The 14097-nt window shown below is 43.0% G+C and overlaps 1 protein-coding gene across 1 annotated transcript in view; it reads right to left on the bottom strand.

Annotated features, from left to right (window-relative positions):
• The window catches only part of LOC143774538 (RING finger protein 112-like), a 196888-nt gene that overhangs the window by 50558 nt on the left and 132233 nt on the right, over positions 1-14097 (bottom strand). The window lies entirely within an intron of this gene.

The following is a 14097-nucleotide window of genomic DNA, read 5'->3' as shown; positions in this document are numbered from 1 at the left end:
TTCCCCGGTATAATGGGGAAGAGACAGAAGGCTGGGGGTGCGGCAGCTCGGGTGGTTGGTGAGGCAGCAGCTCGGGTGGTTGGTGAGGCGGTAGAAAGGTTATTGCAGGCTGTAGGCTTTCCATAAGAGATGGGTTTTCAGGTTCCGTCTGAAGGATCCGAGCCGGCTTTTAGAGCCCTTTTTGAATATTGGTATCACATTTGCTATGTGCCAGTCCTGTGGAACAGATCTGTCGCTATAGAGTCCCTAAATATAACAAATAATAGTTTGTCTATTACATTACTTAGTTCTCTTAGTACTCGTGGGTGTATGCCATCTGGACCCGGAGATTTATCTATTTTAATCTTATTTAGCCAGTTTCCCACCTCTCCTTGGGTTAGATTGGTGACGCCTTAATATAGGGTTTTCTTTGTCTCTCGGCATTTAATTTTCCACCCTGAATACCGTAGAGAAGGTGTTTAATATCTTAGCTTTTTCCTCGTCATCTACAAACATTCTTTCCTCACAATTTTTTAAGGGGCCTACACTTTCACTGATGATTCTTTTACTATTGATATTCTTGAAGAACAGTTTGGGATTAGTTTTACTCTCCTTAGCAATGTGCTTCTCTGTTTCCTTTTTGGCAGCTTTAGTTTTTTAGATAAAGTATTTTTCTCCCTATAGTTTTTTAGAGCTTCAATGGTGCCATCCTGCTTTAGTAGTGCAAATGCTTTCTTTTTACTGTTTATTGCCTGTCTTACTTCTTTGTTTAGCCACATTGACTTTTTCCTATTTCTTGTCCTTTTATTCCCACAAGGTATAAACCGCTTACAGTGCCTATTTAGGATGTTCTTAAACATTTTCCATTTATTATCTGTATTCTTATTTCTGAGGACATTGTCCCAGTCTACCAGATTAAGGGCATCTCTAAGCTGGTCAAACTTTGCCTTCCTAAAGTTCAGTGTTTTTGTGACTCCCTGACAAGTCCCCCTAGTGAAAGACAGGTGAAACTGTACAATATCGTGGTCGCTATTTCCTAGATGCCCGACCACCTGCAGATTTGTTATTCTGTCAGGTCTATTAGATAATATTAGGTCTAAAAGTGCTGCTCCTCTGGTTGGATTCTGCACCAATTGTGAAAGATAATTTTTCTTAGTTATTAGCAGAAACCTGTTGCCTTTATGGGTTTCACAGGTTTCTGTTTCCCAGTTAATATCCAGGTAGTTAAAGTCCCCCATAACCAGGACCTCATTATAGGTTGCAGCTTCATCTATCTGCCTTAGTAGTAGACTTTCCATGATTTCTGTTATATTTGGGGGTTTGTAACAGACCCCAATGAGAATTTTGTTACTATTTTTCCTTCCATGTATTTTGACGCATATGGACTCGACATCCTCATTCCCTTCGCTAATATCCTCCCTTAAAGTGGACTTTAGACAATACTTTACATAAAGACAAACCTCTCTTCCTCTCCGATTTTTACGAACCTTTCTAAACAGACTGTAACCCTGTAAGTTAACTGCCCAGTCATAGCTTTCATCTAACCATGTCTCGGTTATTCCCACTATGTCAAAGTTACCTGTAGATATTTCTGCTTCTAGTTCTTCCATCTTGTCAGGCTTTTGGAATTTGCGAGCATGCAGTTTAGAGCATTTTGTTTTGTTTCATTATCCTCTCTGTGGATTGTTTTAGAAATTTTCTTACCCTCTTCCAAGTATGTTGTCTTGGGTCTTTTTTGCCGCACCTCATATCCTTCATCAGTATACTTTCTGGCTTCATGTTCATGTCTAACGTTTTTCTTCCCGTTCCCTCATCTTCTAGTTTAACGCCCTCCTCATGAGTGTAGCGAGTCTTCTGGGGAATGTGTGTTTCCCAGGTTTGTTGAGGTGTAGTCCGTCTCTGGCGAGGAGTCAGTCATACAGGTAATTCACACCGCAGTCTAGGAATCCGAATCCTTGTTGTCTGCACCATCGTCTTGTTCGCCTCAAGGATCCTGTTCCATCTCCTGGTGCCATGCCCGTCTACTGGAAGGTTAGAAGAAAAAACTACCTGTGCATCCAGATCCTTTACTTTCTTCTCCAACTCTTCAAAGTCCTTGCAGATAGGCGGTAGGTCTTTTCTTGCCGTGTCATTGGTGCCAACATGTATCAGAAGAAATGGGTGGACGTCCTTGGAACTGATGAGTTTTGGTATCCTATCGGTCACATACTTGATCTTCGCACCTGGGAGGCAGCATACTTCTCTTGCGGTTATGTTCAGTCTGCAGATGGCTGCTTCTGTGTCTCTCAGTAGTGAGTCTCCCACCACTACCACTCTTCTTCGCTTGTTGGCTGTACTTTTTGTTGTCACTTCTGGGTGTTGCTGTGTGCCCTTTTCTTCTATGCTTGCTGTTAGTGCCTCTTCCTGAGGTGTGCCATCTTCATCCTCCACAAGGCCTTGGTATCGGTTTCTCAGTTGTGTGGTTGGTGATGTCTCCAAGGTCTTCTTGCTTTTTTTGGTCACATGCTTCCACTCGTCTACTTTTGGAGGTTCTCTGACACTTCACCTTCTGTGACCAGTAGAGATGCTTCTATTCTGTCTAGGAAGTCTTCACTTTCTTTGTGTAATCCCATGGAGGTCTGGTTTTGGAATGATCAAAGTCAAAGAGGAAAATCAAATTACAGGCTGATTCAACTTCAGTAGAAATGCCTCAAAACAAGAAAATGAGGCTCAGTAGTGTGTGTTGCCTCTACATGCCTGTATGACTTCCCTACAATGCCTGGGCATGCTCCTGATAAGGCGGCGAATGTTCTCCTGAGGAATCTCCTCCAAGATCTAGAATAAAGCATCAGTCAACTCCTGCACAGTCTGTGGTGCAATGTAGCGCTGCATGGAATGAGACATGATATCCCATATGTGCTTGATTCGATTCAAGTCTGGGAAACGGGCGGGCCAGTCCATAGCATCAATGCCTTCATTATACAGGAACTACTGCCACACTTCAGCCACATGAGACCTGGCATTGTCATGCATCAGAAGGAACCCTGGGCCCACTGCACCTGCATATGGTCTCATAATGGGTCTGAGGATCTCATCCCGATTTGTAATGGCAGTCAGGGTACCTCTGGCTAGTGCATGAAGAGCTGTGCGGGCCTCCAAAGAAATGACTCCCCACACCCTTACTGACCCACTGCCAAACCAGTCATGCTGGTGGGTGTTGAAGGCAGCAGAATATTCTTCACAGCATCTCCAGTCTCTGTCATGTCTGCCACATGTGCACAGTCAATCCTCCCAAATAAAGAGTGCAAAAAATTGAGAATATTAAAAATAGTGTTTATTGAAAATAATACAAATAAATAAATAATAATAAAATAAAATAATATATTCACCAAATATAGCTGATAAATAGGAGCACATATAGTAGTATTATAGGACAACCCAGATAATATAATAACTAGTAATAACCTTTACTATAATGTGATAAATCCTCAAAAATCACAAAAATATGAAAATTATATACAATCACCATAATTCATAAGAAAAATAATAATAAAAATAATATCTCCAAAAACATTTTTTTCCATCAAATATTTACTCAGACAATTTGACAAGGGAAGAACGTACAGCTCTGAAATGCCTCAAAAAAAAAGAAAATGTAATGTTTAAACCTGCCGATAAAGGGGGGAACATTGTGGTCTGGCCATGCTCAATGTACGAACAAGAGATGAATCGGTGGTTGAGAGACCGCTAGTGTTACAAGAAATTAACATTTAATCCCCTTTTATCCTATAGAACACAACTCGGGGGACTACTACAAAATGCACGTGATTCAAATCTTATCACTAAAGAAATTAAAGATTTGCTTAGGCTACTTTCACACTTGCGTTTTTATCTGCATGCGTTTTTTAAAAAAACGCATGTGTGAAAAAACGCATGTAAACGCGGTAAAACGCACGCGTTTTTTAGACGCATGCGTTTTTATAGAAAAACACAAGAAAACACAAGAAAACACAAGAAAAAACAAGAAAACCCTAACCCTAACCCTACCCCTACCCCTAACCCTAAATGTGACTGAAATACGTGCAACTGAAATACGTGGCACTTAAATACGTGGCAATATGACTGTCAGAAAATGTTCATTAAACGGTTAGGGGTGAGGTTAGGGGTAGAGTTAGGGTTAGGGTTTGGATCCCTTTATCACCTTGATGGTGGTGGGTGGCTTTTCAGTGTGTTTTCTGTTTTTTTTCTATAAAAACGCATGCGTTTTTAGCGCAAACAAACGCATGTGCTTAAAAACGCATGCGTTTACATAGACAGCAATGCATTTTTTTGCCGCAACAAAACGCATGCGTTTTTTCGCCGCAACAAAACGCGCAAGAAAATACTGCAGGTAGCATTTTTGAAAATGAACGCATGCAGACAAAAAACGCATGCGTTTGAAAACGCGACCAAACGCATGTGCAAAAAAACGCATGCGTTTTCAATGTTAAATATAGGAGAAAAAAACGCATGCGTTTTTTGTGCAAAAAACGCTGCAGACAAAAACGCAAGTGTGAAACCAGCCTTAGTATTAAGGAACCATCTATATCTACTATATATCTATTACCGAAGATACATAAAGATTCTGTGTGCCCCCCTCTCAGTGGCACTTTTTGCACTTTCTAAATTATACTGCATACTTTTGTCTACATACAGTGGGTATATTAGTAGCACTGTTGCACTTTCATTATATTTCAGTATATTGCTGTAAACGTTCTGACAGTGCTGTTGGCACTATGGCACTTTAGCTACATATATTTTTCTGTGTTTTTTTGCATACCACTATTATATATAGCGGCTATCTTGATATATCTTGACGCCAGCAGTACCATTGTATATACGGTATATATTTTTTGCACATTTTTAGTTTTTTGCATATTTTGATATTAATACACAAAAGCCACACAAAAAAATCCCAATGGCTCAAGGAATGCAAAATATACAAATTTTATTCACAAAATAAACATATAAAATGATGACACCTGAGTACCTCACAATACAACTATGAATCACCAAGGCTAAAGGCCCCGTCTCACATAGGGATTTACCAACGATCACGACCAGCGATACGACCTGGCCGTGATCGTTGGTAAGTCGTTGTGTGGTCGCTGGGGAGGTGTCACACAGACAGCTCTCTCCAGCGACCAACGATCAGGGGAACGACTTCGGCATCGTTGAAACTGTCTTCAACGATGCCGAAGTCCCCCTGCAGCACCCGGGTAACCAGGGTAAACATCGGGTTACTAAGTGCAGGGCCACGCTTAGTAACCCGATGTTTACCCTGGTTACCAAAAAAAAACAAACAGTACATACTCGCCTTCTGATGTCCGTCAGGTCCCTTGCCGTCTGCTTCCTGCTCTGACAGTGCCGCCGTACAGTGAGAGCAGAGCGCAGCGGTGACGTCACTGCCGTGCTGTGCTCTCACTGTACGGCCGGCAGACAGTCAGAGCAGGAAGCAGACGGCAAGGGACCTGACGGACATCAGATGGTGAGTATGTACTGTTTGTTTTTTTTTACATTTACGCTGGTAACCAGGGTAAACATCAGGTTACTAAGCGCGGCCCTGCGCTTAGTAACCCGATGTTTACCCTGGTTACCAGTGAAGACATCGCTGGATCGGTGTCACACACACCGATTCAGCGATGTCAGCGGGACCTCAACGACCAAAAAAAGGTCCAGGCCATTCCGACACGACCAGCGATCTCACAGCAGGGGCCTGATCGCTGGTACGTGTCACACATAGCGAGATCGCTACTGAGGTCGCTATTGCGTCACAAAACTTGTGACTCAGCAGCGATATCGCTAGCGATCTCGCTATGTGAGACGGGGCCTTAAGGCATTCTGGATAATCAATGCTAAACCGCACTCATAATGACCCAAGTGTTAAACATTGATAATAAACAATCACAGTGAACCTTAAATACAGCATCACATGCAGCCACTGGTATCAAGAAACCTAGGTGACAAGCCAGCTGACGGAACACTCTTGTAAACTGTATATAGCCTGAGCCATATAGAAGCGGAGATAAAGTGCGTATATAGGCATATTACCTGTAGCGTGCCCAAGCCTGGATGAACATCCCACCCACAAGGCAATCTTGCCTTACGCAGGCGTGTACTCCGGAGGACAGAGAATGAACTTCAATCCAATATTGCAGCCAGCATGCAGCCAGCGGGTAAGGAAAGGGTGAATCAAACACCCGAAAACCCCGCCTCTATGGCAGAAGATTGTTCCCTCCAAATTCAGGTGACAGTGTCCCTTTAAGGTCAATTGGATTAACAAGTATGCATATTTTGATATTAGTAGCACTTTTGCACTTTCATTGTATTGTCGCTAATTTTCTGACAGTACTTATCAGCACTTTAGTTGCATATTATTTTTATTTTGTGTTATTGCACATCATTATTGCATATGGTGCCTATTTTAGATATATCTTGATATTAGCTGCATTTGTGCACTTTTATTTGCAATTTTGCACAATTTTGTGACATTAGTTTTGCATTTTTGCACTTGATACAATCCATAATATTCTTTTCACTGCACTTTGCACTTTTTATGAGTGGTGTTTATGCAGCGCCCCCACTGCCGCAGGGCCGAGGGGTACCCAGTACCGGGTCTCTGAGTCTCTGGTCTAGGATTGTCACGGTGGCTGGACCCGGTCCGTGACCCTGCTGAGGGGCGCCCAATAATAGATGTGGATGATGGTGGTAGTGCGGTGTAGTGCCGGTCGCAGTAAATAACGAGGACACCAGGTTGCAGTCTCTTTACCTCTTTACTGAAGGCTTCAGGATCCTCAGTCCGGAATACGGTTAACCGGGCTGCGCAAGTCCGGCCGGTCCAGTGGCACGTCCGGAGTTCCCTTTGCAGGTGGAAATCTGTGCCTACCTTCTAGCGCTTGTGTGTTGTAGTCATTCCCTGCTGAGCTTACGGGATAGTCCCCACAACTGTTGTGTCTGTTTCTGAAGTTCCCTCACAACTCGATTCTGATGTTCTTCTTCGTCCCCCAGATGATATGGCTAGGACGCACCCGTATGACGGGTAGGCTCGGAGCTCTTCCGGGACCCTAGAGTCGCCCCTCTCCTATTGTTGCCCCCTATGTCTTCTTAGGTGATTTGAGTGAGACAGCCCGCCTATAACTGACTGTCCTGCCGTAGGTTTGAAGTATTGCTTGGAGCCTAGTACTTCCTCGGCGTTCCGGCCACCGGCTGCGCGCCTCAGTAGGATGTTGCCTCGATCTTACAACACGACTCCTACTGGTGTTTCTCCTTGTTGCGTTGATCTCGTTTCTCACTCAGCACAATAAACCTCGCTTCTCGTCCTTTCTTAGGGTACCGCCGCGATCAAGTGCAGGCGCGGTTCTGTAACGTTCTCTCTGTTCGCTAGGCCTCTGTCAGGATCCCACCCCTGACAGGGACTCCCCTGAATCTTCCCCTGCAACACCCTCTGCCACAGGATGTTGCCTGGTTCCAACCCAGTCAGCTTTCTGCCTAACTTCCTATCCAACCCCCAGTTTTACCAGATTGTGAGGAGTGGCCTAATACATAGCACCCTTAGCTCCCCCTGGAGGCCAGACTGTGAAGTGTATTGGTGTCTGTGATACCTGGTCAGGTGAACTCCTTCAGTGCCATCAGACGTACCATAGCCCCCCTTAGCGGCGGAGCATCAGTACTTCAACGACCAGGACTCTGGGGCGCTGCATTTATATCCCCCCCCAAAAAAATTGGGGGGAGATATTATTTTTATTAAGATTTTTCTTATGAATTATGGTGGTTGTATATAATTTTCATATTTTTGTGATTTTTGAGGATTTATCACATTATAGTAAAGGTTATTACTAGTTATTATATTATCTGGGTTGTCCTATAATACTACTATATGTGCTCCTATTTATCAGCTATATTTGGTGAATATATTATTTTATTTTATTTTGTATTATTTTCAATAAACACTATTTTTAATATTGTCAATTTTTTGCACTCTTTATTTGGGAGGATTGATTATTTATTGGTGCATGACACATCATTTATACATACAATTGGTTACTTTTCTGATTACTCACATGTGTACAGTGTAAACCTGCTCTCATCCATGAAGAGCACAGTGCGCCAATGTCGAATTTGCCAATTTAGGGCAAATGCCAATCTCCCTGCCTGGTTTTGGGCTGTAAGCACAACACCCACTTGTGGACGTCGGGCCCTCATACCACCCTCATGGAGTTTGATTCTGACCGTTTGAGCAGACATATGGATGTTAGCGACCTGCTGCAGGTCATTTTGCAGGGCTCTGGCACTGCTCCTCCTGTTCATCCTTGCACAAATTAGGAGGTAGCAGTACTGCTGCTGGGTTGTTGCCCTCCTACGGCCCCCTCCATGTCTCCTTGTGTACCGGCCTGTCTCCTGGTATCTGTTCCATGCTCTGCATGTAGAAAAGCCGCGGAGACACCATCACGTGTTTCTCAACGCAAGCAATGAATAGCCAGGTCTTTCACCGGGAAGGAACAACCACGGGAAGGGCAGCATCCAATAAAGGAAAACCACCTATACCAAAACATGGTATCCATCCACAGACAGCTGTTTCGGGGTATTTGCCCCTCATCAGTGTGGAGTAGGAAACTGGCTATTAGGAGCAGTGCCTAGTGAAAGGACTATAAACATAAGGATGAATGACCTCGGGGAGATCAAAACATCCAACACCGTGGAGACACCATCACGTGTTTCTCAACGCAGTGATCCAGAACACTGCCCCCATCCCTTAGGGGAAATATGCAAATGCATGTAGAAAAGCCGCAGAGACACCATCACGTGTTTCTCAACGCAAGCAATGAATAGCCGTGGCTTTTCTACATGCATTTGCATATTTCCCCTAAGGGATGGGGGCAGTGTTCTGGATCACTGCGTTGAGAAACACGTGATGGTGTCTCCGCGGTGTTGGATGTTTTGATCTCCCAGAGGTCATTCATCCTTATGTTTATGTTCCATGCGCTGGACAATGTGCTGACAGACATAGCTATCCTTCTTGCCTCAGCTCGAATTGACGTGCCATCCTGGATCAGCTGCAATACCTAAGCAACTTCTGTGGGTTGTAGACACCACCTCATGCTACTGTACAGTATCTATAGGGGTGAGAGCAATGAGAAAATGCAAAAGTGACCAAAACAAAAGCCAAAAAAGATGAGCACAGAAAAATGGTCTGTGGTCACCCCCTGTAGAACCACTCCTTTATAGGGGTTGTCTTGCTAATTGCCTATCATTTCTACTTGTTGTCTGTTTCATTTGTCACAACAGCAGAAGAAATTAATTCACAATCTGTGTCGTTTCATAACTGAACAGGTTGATTTCTCAAAGGTGTGAGTGACTTGCAGTCACATTGTGCTGTTTAAGTGTTCCCTTTATTTTTTTGAGCAGTGTATGTGTATATATATATATATATATATATATATATATATATATATATATATATATATATACATATATATATATATATATATATATATATATATATGCAGTGGGGCAAAAATGTATTTAGTCAGTCAGCAATAGTGCAAGTTCCACCACTTAAAAAGATGAGAGGCGTCTGTAATTTACATCATAGGTAGACCTCAACTATGGGAGACAAACTGAGAAAAAAAAATCCAGAAAATCACATTGTCTGTTTTTTTATCATTTTATTTGCATTTTATGGTGGAAAATAAATTATTTTTGCCCCACTGTATATATATATATATATATATATATATATATATATATATATATATATATATATATATATTTTTATGTTTGTAACTTATTTGTTATGGCACTGTAACGGGGTTACCTCAACGGAGAGGAGCCAGAAGACCGCAGCATCTGGTTGCTCCTACTGCGCAGAGAACAAGCACTTCTCCAGTGTATTAAATGTGGTTATTTCTTCCAGCAGAACAGGGGTTAATCGGCCTTACTGGAAACTCCTGCATTCAGCTGTGCTCAGTTAGCCACTCCTTTTCCCTATAAAACCTGAGCCCGATTACCAAGTCCTCGTCATTTGAGTGGGAGAAGCTGGTTTTGATAAGGCGAGCTGGAGGAGTTTATTAGTGACGGTTGTCTGGTTTGTATGCTTGAAAATTCCTTATCCTTCCCTGTTTTGCTTTCTTCCCTCTCCCTACACACCCTGGAGAATACCTCTGTTATATGTGAGTGTATATTTTGTGTGTGTGGAGTTTTCAGTTTACCCTTGTCTTTGTTACCCTGTCTGTCTTGTGGGTTGGGGAAGGGGACAGACGAAGGGCTGTTCTAGGAGATATGGCAAGGGCGGAGGCCTTCTTCGCCATCTGAAGTATCCTGGGGAACAGGGCGAGTTAGGGCGCCCCCTAGTGTTAGGGCCAGGAAAGGTGCCCCTGGTCCCAGGTCACTCGCCATTCGAATCGTGACAGGCACCTAAGGGGTTAAGCTGTTAAATGCAGCTTCTATGTGGTTAAAGCCCAAGAATGTACAAGCTATATGTATACATCAAAAGGTCCTGAATAAGTAACAGGTGTGGATTATAATGAGGGCCATATGACTGAGCTATCGCCCAGGGTGCAGGATTCTAGTGGAACCTACGGCAAGATTGCCATTATTAAAGTCTTTTTTTGTCACCATTATTGTGCATCGCCAACAGAGAACATCCTTCAATAGAAGATAACAGATAGGCTGCACAAAGTCATTCTTGGCTTCCTACAAGTCACTTTTTCTATTACTGAGGGCGTGCGATGGTGTCATTGCGCCACTTGCATCATTTAGCAGGTATCCAGCTAGAAGTGGCCTATGAGGGAAGCAGTGGCGCGGTGTATTGTCAGGAAAGGTAGGTGATTCCTTCTTTCTTTTTTTTTAATATAGAAGGAAAGCATGATGGTGGATATTGTGAGGGACGACACAGGAAAGTAACTTGTAATGAGTTGAAGGGGAGACAGGGACTTGTAATGATTTGGGGTAGTGCGAGGAACACAGTATGGGGGAAGAGAGAATAAACAACATGGATTTGGGGGGAGCACAGTGGGAGGGGTAGAGGACACAAGAAAGTTGCTGGTAGTGATTTGGGGGAGAGAGACCGTGCCTAATTAAATTATTATTTTTATTGGGTGGCAAAAGTGTATAATTATAGTTAATAGGGGACACGGTGCTGACTTAGGCTTTTTTCACACTTCCGTTTTTACAATCTGCACAGGATCTGTCAAAATGTTGAAAAGACGGATCCTGTGCAGATTGTAAAAAACGGGTGCACTGGATCCGTTTTTTTGACAGATCCGTCGAGGCTATGTGCACCTGTTGTGTATGCGTCTTCGCAGCGGTTTTCTGCTGCGAAAACGCATACACAACACAACCCAGTTTAAAAATAATTTAAAAAAATTAAAAAACGCAATATTCTCACCTTCCGGAGTCCCGCACAGCGTTCCTGATGCTCCCGACAGCTTCCGTTCCCAGTAATGCATAGCGGTAATTACCCAGATGACCTAGCAGTCTCGCGAGATCGCTAGGTCATCTGGGTAATTGCTGCAATGCATTACTGGGAACGGAAGCTGCCGGCAGCATCGGGAGCACTGCGCGGGACTCCGGAAGGTGAGAATATTGCGATTTTTTATTATTTTTAACATTAGATCTTGTTACTACTGATGCTGCATAGGCAGCATCAATAGTAAAAAGAGAGAGAGAGCGAGCGAGCGAGAATTTCCCTGATGGGAAATTCTTCCACACATGCTCAGTTTCAAAAGACCGGACCCGTCGCTGGATTCCTGCTTTTGACGGTCAGCGACGGATCCTGCGCCCATATTCTTCCATTATAGCCAACGACGGGCAGCGCAGGACCCGTCACTGAGCGATTTTCCGACGGACAGAAAAAACATTCCTCTGAACGTTTTCTCCGCCCGACGGACAGCGATTTTCTGACGGATCCAGTGCACGACGGATGAAACGGATGGCCATCTGTCACAATCCGTCGCTAATACAAGTCTATGAGAAAAAACAGGGTCCAGCAGAAAAATTTGCTGGATCCTGTTTTTTCAAAAATCGACGGATTGTGACGGAAGCTGAAAGACGGAAGTGTGAAAGAGGCCTTATCAATTCATATTCAGAATGGTGCACTGCACAATGGCTAATTAAATTTTAACCCCTTTCTGACCTCGGACGGGATAGTACGTCCGAGGTCAGATCCCCTGCTTTGATGCAGGGCTCCGCGGTGAGCCCACATCAAAGCCAGGACATGTCAGCTGTTTTGAACAGCTGACATGTGCCCACAATAGCAGCGGGTGAAATCGCGATTCACCCGCCGCTATTAACTAGTTAAATGCCGCTGTCAAACGCAGACAGCGGCATTTAACCGGTGCTTCCGGCCAGGCGGCCGGAAATGAGCGCATCGCCGACCCCCGTCACATGATCGGAGGTCGGCGATGCTTCAGAATAGTAACCATAGAGGTTCTTGAGACCTCTATGGTTACTGATCCCCGGCAGCTGTGAGCGCCACCCTGTGGTCAGTGCTCACAGCACACCTGCATTTCTGTTACATAGCAGCGAACATCAGATCGCTGCTATGTAGCTGAGCCGATCGTGTTGTGCCAGCTTCTAACCTCCCATGGAGGCTATAGAAGCATGGCAAAAGTTAAAAAAAAAAGTAAAAAAATGTGAAAAAAATAAAAAAAATATAAAAGTTTAAATCACCCTCCTTTTGCCCCAATCAAAAAAAAAATAAAAAAATCAAACCTACACATATTTGGTATCGCCGTGTTCAGAATCGCCCGATCTATCAATAAAAAAAAAGCATTAACCTGATCGCTAAACGGCGTAACGAGAAAAAAATTGGAAAAGCCAGAATTACGTTTTTTTTGTCGTAGCGACATTGCATTAAAATGCAATAATGGGCGATCAAAAGAACGTATCTGCACCGAAATGGTATCATTAAAAACGCCGGCTCGGCACGCAAAAAATAAGCCCTCAACCGACCCCAGATCATGAAAAATGGAGACGTTACGGGTATCGGAATATGGCGCAATTTATTTATTTTTATTTTTTTTTAGCAAAGTTTTGAATTTTTTTTCACCACTTAGATAAAAAATAACCTAGTCATGTTAGGTGTCTATGAACTCGTACTGACCTGGAGAATCATAATGGCAGGTCAGTTTTAGCATTTGGTGAATCTAGCAAAAAAGCCAAACAAAAAACAAGTGTGGGACTGCACTTGTTTTGCAATTTCACCGCACTTGGAATTTTTTTCCCATTTTCTAGTACACGACATGGTAAAACAAATGATTTCGTTCAAAAGTACAACTCGTCCCGCAAAAAATAAGCCCTCACATGGCCAAATTGACAGAAAAATAAAAAAGTTATGGCTCTGGGAAGGAGGGGAGCGAAAAACGAACACGGAAAAACAGAAAATCCCAAGGTCATGAAGGGGTTAATGGTGTGGTGCATATTTGTGTTTAGGGGTGCAGTGAGGGACATTTTTATTCAGGACGCAAATATATACATATATGACTTTTTTATCTTTAGGGGTACAGTGATCAGTGCGGCAAACTCTGAAGTGCTGGAAAATGTCAACATGAAGGTCTGACCAGATTGAAGAGAAACAATAGAAAACGACTATCAAATGAGATGTCAGTGGTTGGTTACTGGATGTAAAAATGTATTCTGTATACGGTATGACTTGCAGAGAAATGATGGGAGTAATAATTGTGTTTGAAAAACAACCTCCCTTATTATGTATACCGCCATTAGTACATGGTGACCTTTCTTATTATGAATAGCCTTGTCCGTTATTGTATAGTGTATGCTCTTGTTATTTATAGTGCTGCCCTTACTACAAAGTAATCTCGTGTTATGTATACCATCCCTTCTTACATAGTGTGATATGACCAAATTGCCCTTTTTTATCAAAAATGTTTTATGGTTTTGTATACATTTTGTATTGATGGCTTAACACCTTGTATTGTTCATGCTTGCATGGTGGAAGCAAAGCGGAACTCTGGAATCCTGAAGAGGGCAGCAAGAATGAAGCAAAAAAAGCAGCAAAAAAGCCAGAAAAAAATATTTTTTGTCTGCAGCTTTTTTCAGTGAAAAAAGATCAGGTTTTTAAATACTTCTATGGTGCTGGAT

Source organism: Ranitomeya variabilis, chromosome 5 (assembly GCF_051348905.1).
Source record: "Ranitomeya variabilis isolate aRanVar5 chromosome 5, aRanVar5.hap1, whole genome shotgun sequence".
Classification (NCBI taxonomy): domain Eukaryota; kingdom Metazoa; phylum Chordata; class Amphibia; order Anura; family Dendrobatidae; genus Ranitomeya; species Ranitomeya variabilis.
This window is presented reverse-complemented; position numbering and strand designations above follow the sequence as displayed.